Genomic DNA, 10,881 nt, shown 5'->3' with positions numbered 1-10,881 from the left:
GAGGGAGGGAGAGAGAGAGAGAGAGAGAGAGAGAGAGAGAGAGAGAGAGAGAGAGAGAGAGAGAGACAGGAGACAGACAGAGAGAATTTGGTGACAGATGGATCCTTCTATTCTCTGAACATACCTGGGGCACCTGGAGGCAAGAGAAGAGGGTCATGATGTAAACAGTTGCTAGGTCCTTGAGGGCAGGCCAGTGAAATCATCTGTGCACTAACATTCTTTCTGTATTGTTTAATTAAAACTGAGGAGTTAGGAAGGATAATGATGAGGCAGGAACAAGGGCATTGTGTTCTTTAGACTGCTTCCTTACGGCTGGGGAGGTGAACATCTTTGCAGAACCCCAAGGAAATTGGGATAATGGCCAAATCCTGGGAAGGCTGGCTGTTTCATTTGCTGTCCAGACTTTGTGGGACCTTCCTAGGCTTGGAAGGTAGAGGCCCAGTTATATCAGTCCATGAGGATAAGCCACCTAGTGCTAGCCATTTTGGAGCTGTCATGGATGCAGATTTTGAGGAAACTCTGGACTTGGTAGGATTCTGGAATGGATGTTAGGGGCAGAAGATTAACTGAAGGAGTTTAGGAAGAAAAACAAATGTCCCAGGAAGAAAAGTTTCCATTTGAAATTTTAGGTCCATGGTGTTAGAAGTTAAGGGAGGGTGCTTCTAAATCTAAGGAAAGGGGAGATGGATCCCTCCCTCTAGAATAAGTAGTAGGTGAGGAAACAAAGGTTGTTGACAGGGGTACTTACAAGGAGTCCACTTGACCCGTACATTACTATAATTAGCATCACCATTGTTTGTAATCTGTATTGAAGCCCCGCATTGTAGAGAGGGCAATAGACTGAAACTTCTGTGTCCTATTAGAAGCTTGAGAAAGTTTTAGGTTGAAAGCATGTAGATGCTTTAAGGTGAGCTCAGGGAAGACCAAAATCTTCAAGAGGCAAAAGCTCACTTGATTTTGATTTCCAGTATGAATAACATATTGCGAAAAAAGGCTTTTAACCTCTATCCAGAACACTAGATATATATTTATAGATTTAGCACAATGAGAAGTCCTTTTTAAGTCTATACTTGGAAGACAACCAAAAGAAACTTTAAAATCTTGAGTTTCTGACTATGATATTAATGGATCAGGTAGTAGAAGGTATTACCGGAGTTAGAAAAATGATTTATCAGAATTTCATTGATTAATTTTAAAAGTCTGAACATTTGTAATCTTTTTATTGTATATTTTACTTATTTACATTTCAAATGTTATTCCCTTTTCCGATTCTTCCCCTTTCCCTCAGCTTAATACAATGGTAGCTTGGCAAAGGAAAGAACTCATAAGCATGTTTGATTCCTTTTATCTCCCTTAAATCACTTTTTTTTTTAACCACCAATCAAGCTTTCACATCCACCACCATTTACAACTTGAATTTGCCAACATTCAAACACCTTAGGTCCTAAAACAGTTTCTTAGATCCTCATAACTTAAACTCTGTATCCTCTGACCTTATATAAACTTTATATCCCCTTCTATCTAATTATTTCCCATGAGACACAGGTGGTTGATTCCTGGGAACAGTCATTTAAAAAAGGAACAGTAAAAAAGTTACACTGAGGTCTGTCTTTTGAGTCAGGTGACAAGGTAGGCTGTGTCTACACCTAGCTGTTAGCAGCTTCAGGAGAGTGAGGCCTGTGGCCTGATTTTTTATTCCTGAGTCCTGGCAAGTTGCAAGGATACACTTTACAATACTTCATCTGTTTGTTAGAAGTTCTTGAATAACGGATCTGAGGTGAGAATGTACGACATACAAGGTTTCATGTGAAAGAACAAAAGGCAAAATCCATCATTTAGCTTCACAAGGATGTGTGAAATCAGAAGGTAATGGTACTGCTAGTAATTAGTTTATAATTATGGCTGAAGATTGCACTGCTACCATTAAAAGCGTATACTCAAATGAGATGTCTTTTTAAAAAGAAATTTAGTTTCTTTTGCTTTTTAGACATTTATTTATTCTTTATGTTAATTTGATGTGTATAGGTGTTTTGCCTGGATATATGACTGTGTACCACGTGCATGTAGGGGCAGAGGAAGCTAGAATACTATTGAATCTCTGTCCAACAGAGAAGGAATGATGGACTTACAGGCAATTTATTGCTCCATACCACAAAAACAAACAGAAGGTACTGGATTAGGAGATGAAAAATCCATAAAGCCCTAGTGTTCAATCATCCTATAAATATGACCACATTAATTAAATGCAAATTATCTCCAATGAGTCAAATATTCAAAGCTTAGTTCTTAAAAGACAATATTGGGGAACAACCTAGAACTTTTACTAGGTGCAACTTAATGAAATGTCCCAAGGTCTTCAAAACAGGAAAAGAAGTTTTATGTGACTTTGATTTTCTGTTCTACTGTCTCAGCTCCAAACTTTGTCTCTATAACTCCTTCCTTGGGGATTTTGTTCCCCATTCTAAGAAGGAATGAAGTATCCACATTTTGGTCTTCTTTCTTCTTGAGTTTCATGTATTTTGTAAATTGTATCTCGGGTAGTCTAATTTTCTGGGTTACTATCCACTTATCAGTGAGTTCATATCACCATCCAGAGACTGCCCCACCTGGGGATTTATCCCATATACAACCACCAAACCCAGACAATATTGCATAGGCCAGCAAGATTTTGCTGACAGGACCCTGATATAGCTGTCTCTTGTGAGGCTATGCCAGTACCTGGCAGATGCAGAAGTGGATGCTCACAGTCATCTATTGGATGGAACACAGGGCCCCTAAAGAAGGAGCTAGAGAAAGTAACCAAGGAGCTAAAGGGGTCTGCAACCCTATAGGAGGATCAACAATATGAACTAACCAGTACCCCACAGAACTGTGTCTCTAGTTGCATATGTAGCAGAGGATGGCCTTGTTGGCCATCAATGGGAGGAGAGTCCCTTGGTCTTATGAAGATCATATGCCCCAATACAGGGGAATGCAAGTGCCAGGAAGCGGGAGTAGGTGGGTTGGGGAGCAGGGCAGGTAGAGGATATTGGGGACTTTGGGGATAACATTTGAAATGTAAATGAAAAAATATCTAATAAAAAAGAAATGAAAAATAAGAGAATGTTTAACAAGCAAGAATAGAGGCAAACACTAGATTCTTTACTTGATATCTCATCTTTTGTCTCTTTATATGGCCGCCATAATGTCATTCTTTGACAAGTGAATCAGTCAGACGAGTCTCACAACAGCCTATACTATGTTCTTGAGGAGTTAACAAACTAAACAAACCAATTTCCCTGAAAGCTGCTCACCCTCAGACATTTTATCACAACAGTGGAAAAGACAAATACGTACAGTCTACCTTGTATTAGATGACAGATAAGGACACACAGCAAGGGAAACAAAGGGTAAAGCAATCAGTGCAGACTCTAACTAAAATCAGTACAATGGAAGTAATTGAGTTGGATAACTACCTCTAATTATATCAGACAGTTTTGAAGAGAATTGTACCCTAGGGCTTCTCTCTTGTTTTAGAGATCTCTGTTTGTAAGTTTTGTGATTCAAAATTTGTCTTAACCTCTGACAAATGATATTAAAAGAGAAAAAATTTAAATGGACATAAAAACAAAGTTTTAAACCCAAAGAAAATATTTCAATTGCAAGATTCTTACTTAACATTTGCTTTCAGCAAATGATCTTTAGATAAGCCTTCGATTAAATCCAATTATGTCCTTCCACACACTACTGATAGAAATTTTAATCTTTTGTTTATTTTACTGGGAAAGAGAAATATTTTATTATTCTTTTGAATGATGATTACTATAGAACTTAATAGGATATCAGTGAATACATAAATGTCAAAACAGCTCTTCTTCATACTTGTCAGTTGTATTAACATGCAATTTGACTTTGTGTGTTGTCATCAACAGGGAATTGAGTATTGCAGAGAAACTTTGATGGTTCCACTCACATCCTAAAGATAATGATTTTGATTAATGCCTTGGGTTACACATGAGGAACTCAGTGCACATTTTAATATTCTAACATGTATCCTAAAATATTTAATGTTAATTAGATGTGCAATACTGGATCAGGGAAACACTGATATATTACCTTTTGCTTGTAATCATAAAGAATAGCCACAACAACATTTAAATAGCTGAGTGTGAACATAGCTGGGATTGTTCTGTTATATAGTAATTAATTAATGAATCTCAAATTTTCAAAATACTAATTCTGACCTTTGCCATAGTGAAAGGCTCGCTGAAAAGCAGACATGACTAACTTTAGTATCCTGAGTTTGACAACACCAGAAATTGTGATACTTCTTTGCTGTCTCTGTATCCACTGAGCAAAGAACCTGCTTCCACAGAAAAGATTGGAGCAAACCTATTCTCCACAGAGAAACATCTTCTCAGAAGAGCAACAGTCTGAAAGCACAGCCATCAAAATGGCTGAGCTAGAGATAAATATATAGAAGAGGGAATATATCCAGAAGAGATCATCCTACCTCTCACTAACACTGTGATTCAGGGGGACTGTCAATTCAAGTCCAAATTCAGTCACTCTCATAGTTCTAAATTCCTATCAGTGCTTATAGAGAACCAGTATAGATAAGGAAAGGTTGCATATGATGACTTTGAGCACTCGTGAGATATGGTTTTTCAAAGGCCGAGATTAGGTGTTTCATGTCAGAAGCGTTACAAGTCTATGAATACACAACTGCAAGATACATGAGAGGAGATCTGCTGTCATTTGTTTCCTTCCTTTGGGTATGAAAGAATGAGGATGTATTAAGACTTGGGTTAATTTTAAAATAGATGTGTTGAAGAATAACTGACCTACAAAAGTTGCATGTATTTGATACATATAACTTGATAAGTTTTATCCTGTGAGTGACTATAAAATATTATAATTAAAATATATTTGTCACTATGCTGTGAAAATTCCCTTTGGTAGAGAGGATCTTTTCTTATCCCATTGCTCACAGTGATTTTTAAGCTCCTGTGTCTGGGTGACTTTGTTCTGTCATCCTCCTACAAATCCTGTATACAGCATCATGACACAACACAGCACTTGAGTGTTTCATCTTATCAAATGTTTTTTAATAAAGGAGAGATGAGTCAATAAATGAATCACAGAGATGTTAAACCAGAAAGAAAGAATATGAAACACTCCTGCAGAGATTCTGTAGATTGATAAAAAAAATATGGAGTTGACGCACTAGTGTTTCATTACAATGTAAAAAAGTACACATATATCATTTTATATCCTTAAATGTTTGCACTGATTGTGAAGAATTATATTTTATGTAAATTAATTTTACGTACATTTCTATAATCTTTTAATTTCATTGTATATGTATTAAGTTTCAACTATATTGGATTGAATCTCACAATTATAACTAATTAAAATAATTAGAAATATTACCTTATTGTCTGTACATAATGAATGCTTCAAGAATTTCTATCTTGTTATGGTTATGTTGATCTTTAAAATGATATGCTTAAATCTTCAAAAATCCCTAAGTATGCTTCATAATTAAAATACATCACCTGTCTATCACTCATAGCGAGGTTTGTAAAACAAGCTAGACAATATTTGCTTTAAAAACATTTAATATTTTGGTTGAATATTTGTTTTAATGAATATCAATTCTCAGAAAGCCCACACATCATCAAATTACAGTCTCATTATTTTTAAAAATCAAGGAAACCTACAACAAATGTGGGCTGGAGACATCAGGTCAATATTTTATTTTGTAATGAACCTGTTTCTCAAATTATTAGACTGATGCAGCATTTAATCATAAAAATGCAGTGTTATAAGTCTGGTTTAGATAGTTGACTAATTTGAAAACAAATACGTTAGAACAAAGTTTCATATGGAAAGAAAAGTTTCTGTGATAATTCAGAGAGCAAGGAGCTGCCCATCTTGACCTGTTCCACTGAGGACTGATTAGCTTAAACAAGATTTAGTACATTGAAAATACATTTTTTCATACTATGGTATATTTGGATCATAATTTTCCTATCCCCCAACTCTTCCTGGTTTCTCCTTACTTCTTCATTTACCTAAACCCGTAGTTTTTCTTTCTTTCTCCCATCAGAAAACAAGCAGGCATTGGGAAGAGAGGACCCTAGGTCTTGCAAACTTTATATGCCTCAGTACAGGAGAATGCCAGGGCCAAGAAGTGGGAGTGGGTGGGTAGGGGAGCAGGGCTAGGGGAGAGTATAGGGAACTTTCAGGATAGCATTTGAAATGTAAATAAAGAAAATATCTAATAAAAAAAAGTTGAAAAAAAAAGGAAAGAAAGCAGGCAACTAAAAACCTAATAATAAGAACACCAACCAAGTATCTAAGGGTCTCATGTAAATTCACACAATCAAATAATATAAAGTAGAAGAAAAGAGGTTTTTTTTTAATACCCATATAACAATATATGAGTGAGGGAAATTTTTGACATTAAAAAACAATACTCTGCCAATAAAAAAAATTATTTCAGCCACTTAAGGCTTCTTGTTGTTGCTGTTGTTATTTACTCTTTAATCCTGTTTTACAGCCCAGTTTTCATACCTTTCCTGGTCTGCCCCTGACCATGACCACTCCCCACACTGTTCCTCATACCACACCATTTCCATATGCACACCCCTTCACCTCTGCACCACCGGACTTCCTTCATTTTAATGACCGTTACAACCATCCATTCACTGTCATGGGCAGCAGTGTCCTGCCTTTGTAATCTTATTGATATTAAATTTCATGTACTTAAAATTTATCGAGTACATCTTTTTCTTTAAGATTTTAATCTTTGTGTTTATAATTATTCAGAAGTTTTATATTTTTTGTGTACCTCATCTTAACTATTCTTGTGTCTGTTTCTAAAATAGAAAATTTTCAACATCTCAGGTTTCTGAGTTTGTTTCAACAAATCTAACCAACTTTAAAGCTGTTATTTTCTTGTGTCAAAAATATTATAAAGAGCAATATAGGTAATCCAAATAATCTATTTATTCTTAAATTACCCGAATAATAGTCACAGGTAATTTGTTTTTGTATTTCAAATAGCAATTATGGCTGGAGAGATTGCTTAGTGAGGAAATATTTGCTGCACAGAAAAGAAAGATCAGAATTAAGATTACCAGCACCCAAGTGAATTCCTGGCAAACATGGCAGCCTGCTTATAACTGCAGCATGTAGGAGGAGGAGGAGACAAGGGATCCCTCAAGCATGCAGACAAGCTAGACTGACTGAATCAGTGGATTCTGTGTTCGGTGAAAGATCCTGACACGATGAACAATATGCAGGGTGATGGACTAGTTTACTAAAGGCTAGTCTGCTAGCCTTTGGACTCCACATTCAATTGCACCCACATAGACATGTGCATCTGCAGGAGCACACACATAAGCACACACACATGAGCCACACATGCATACACATTATAGCCTTAGGATTTCTTTTTGTTAGTAGAAATCCTGAGAAAATTTCTTGTGCTGTAGTTAGGGCTGATCCCAACTCAAATAGACAAAAATCAATTACACATTTTCTTTCTTTCTTTTTTTATTTATTATTATTTTCTTTATTTACATTTCAAATGCTATCCCAAAAGTTCCCTATACCCTACCCCCGCCCCTGCTCCCCTACCCACCCACTCCCAATATTTGGCCCTGGCCTTCCCCTGTGCTGGGTCATATAAAGTTTGGAAGACCAAGGGGCCTCTCTTCCCAATGATGGCCGATTAGGCCATCTTCTGCTACATATGCAGCTAGAGACAGGAGCTCTGGGGATACTGGTTAGTTCATATTGTTGTTCCACCTATAGGGTTCTGATTCAGTGGGGTTAAAGTAGCTTTCTGCCAAGCTCAGTGAGCTGTGCTCAGTCCTTGTGAACCACATGATGGAAGGAGAAAACTGACTCTCTCAAGTAGTTCTCTGACAGCAATTTGCATGCTGTCACACACACACANACACACACACACACACACACACACACACACACACACGTGCGGATGCACGCTTGTACAGGATGAGGGGGTATATCATATATTTCAAATAAGTTGCTGAAGTCTTGGTGTCAATTTTCACTCCCTAGCATGTGAAAGGCACTGTCACTGAGAATATTGAAAACTTGTAAAGGAAAACTACGTGGGCTTTCTTAAAGCCTGAATTCTGACAGAGAATAATATTAATCAAATATCCAGGTCCAACAGAGGTTTAAGTGATGTGGGCAAATTTCTCCTGAAGCTCAAGCTGCTCATTAAAATTAAATAATTTAAAATTGCAAATTAATCAAGCAAATCACTTACAGAACATAGATTCAGCTGATCAAAAGCATCCTTGAAAATAAACTGGAATGAAATTATTTAGTACTCTGAGAAAAATGAAGGGAATCTTTACCTGTCACACACAGAATCCCTGGGGTTTTCTACTTCTGCTACCTAATATTTTACAAATTATACACTGACATGGAATTACTCTTTTGTTAATTCATCCATTACACAAACTTCATACAATACATTATGTATAAATTTATGGTAGATTTAAGAATAAAAGATATTCATAAACAACCCCTCTGGTACCATTTGAACATTTTTTCTATTTCTCAAGAACAATCAAGCATTGTCGGTTTAAATGTAATGAGTAACATTATAAAATATATTCAGAAGTCCACTTTTACAGTGATGGGCACAAAACTGGGAAACAGCATTACATAATGGAAATGAGGCTTTTCTCCCTTGACAGTTTGATTAGGCACCAATACCCAGTCCTCAGGTTCTTGACCATGAAATTTAAAAGTTACCCCAAATGTAATTTCCCCCCAAATTCAAAGAGAGAACATTGTAAGTACTAATCATCAAATTTTTCATATGGCTCTATTAAAGATCATAGAATAGTACTTGGCACATAATAAACCAGAAGAAAAGCAGGTAATAATAGTAATGTTCATAATGGTTATTATTATCATCATTTCTATAATTACTGCCAGACTGAAGATTGAAACTCAACTAGCAAGAATGTAATTTAAGCAGAAGCAATCCTATAATGTATCACATCAAGTAAATCATAGTAATTCCCTTGATCTCCTAAATGCATACAAATGACATCAGTGGAACATAGTTATCATGAAAGATGACTTGACTTCTTGCAGTTCAATGCTATTGTAGAAGATGAATTCAGACTTTAAAAAATTTTAATCTATGCTTCTATATACCTACCTAAATATCCATTTATTAAATTTGAAGATATGATCGCAAATCCCAGCTGTCTTTTTCCCACTGGATGGTTTTAGTTCCTGTGTCAAAGATCAAGTGACCATAGATGTGTGGTCTCATTAATGGCTCTTCAATTCCATTCCATTGATCTAACTGCCTGTCACTGTACCAATACCACACAGTTTTTATCATTATTGCTCTGTGGTATATCTTGAGGTCTGGGATGATGATTCCCCCAGAAGTTCTTTTATTGTTAAGAATAGTTTTCCCTACCCTGGGTTTTTTGTTATTCCAGATGAATTTGAGAATGGCTCTTTTTAACTCTATGAAGAATGGAGTTGGAATTCTAAAGGGGATTGCATTGAATCTGTAGATTGCTTTCAGCAAGATGGCCATTTTGACTAAATTAATCCTGCAAATCATGAGCATGGGAGATCTTTCCAACTTCTGAGGTCTTCTTTGATTTCCTTCTTCAGAGACTTGAAGTTCTTGTCACACAGAAATTTCACTTGTTTGATTAGAATCACAACAAGATACTTTTTATATTGTTTGTGATTATTGTGAAGGGTGTTGTTTCCCTAATTTCTTTCTCAGCCTGCTTATCCTTTGAGTACAGGAAGGCTACTGATTTGTTTAAGTTAATTTTCTAACCAGCCACTTTATTACTGAAGTTGGTTATTAGCTGTAAGGGTTCTCTGGTGGAGTTTCAGGAGTCATTTAAGTATACTATCATATCATCTACAAATAATGATAGTTTGACTTCTTCCTTTGCAATTTGAATACATTTGACCTGCTTTTGCTGTCTAATTGTTCTGTCTAGGTCGTCCAGTACAATATTGAATAGATGGGAAGATAGTGAGCAGCCTTTTCTAGTCTCTGATTTTACTTGGATTTCTTCAGGTGTTTCTCTATTTAGTTTGATGTTGGCTACAGGTTTTCTGTATATTGCTTTTACTATGTTTAGGTATAGGACATGAATTCTTAATCTTTCCAAGACTTTTTACTGTGAAGGGGTGTTGAATTTTGTCAAAAGTTCTCTTAGCATCTAATGAGATGATCTTGTAGTTTTTTTTTTCCTTTGAGTTTGTTTATATAGTGGAGTACACTTAAGGATTTTTGTATATTGAAACATCCCTGCATCCCTGGGATGAAGTCTAATGGATCATGATGGATGATCATTTTAATATGTTCTTGGTTTCGGTTGGCAAGAATTTTATTGAGTATTTTTGCATCAATATTCATAAGGGAAATTGGTCTGAAGTTCTCTTTCTTTGTTGGGTCTTTGTGTGTGTGTGTGGTTTTTTTTTTTTTGTATCAGTATAATTGTGGCTTCATAGAATGAATTGGGTAGTGTTCCTTCTGTTTCTATTGTGTGGCATAGTTTAAAGGGTATTGGTATTAGGTCTTCTTTGATGGTCTGATAGAATTCTGTACTAAACCCATCTGGTCCTGAGATTTTTTTTTGGTTGGGAGAATTTTAATGGCTGCTTCTATTTCTTTAGGGATTGTGGGACTGTTTAAATGATTTATCTGATTCTAATTTAAGTTTGGTATTTGCATCTGTCTAGAAAATTGTCCATTTCCACCTGTGTTGAGTATAGGCTTTTAGAGTAGGATCTGATGACTTTTTTTAAATTTTCTCAGTTTCTGTTGTTATATCTCCCTTTTCATTTCTGATTTTGTTAATT

At 35.9% G+C, this 10,881-nt stretch overlaps 1 pseudogene; it reads left to right on the top strand.

Moving 5' to 3' along the window:
* The first annotated feature begins 357 nt into the window (after window positions 1–357).
* The window catches only part of LOC110324029, a 68,347-nt pseudogene continuing 57,823 nt past the window's right edge, over window positions 358–10,881 (top strand).

This window comes from Mus pahari, chromosome 7 (genome assembly GCF_900095145.1).
Source record: "Mus pahari chromosome 7, PAHARI_EIJ_v1.1, whole genome shotgun sequence".
In the NCBI taxonomy this organism is placed as follows: Eukaryota; Metazoa; Chordata; class Mammalia; order Rodentia; family Muridae; genus Mus; species Mus pahari.
This window is presented reverse-complemented; position numbering and strand designations above follow the sequence as displayed.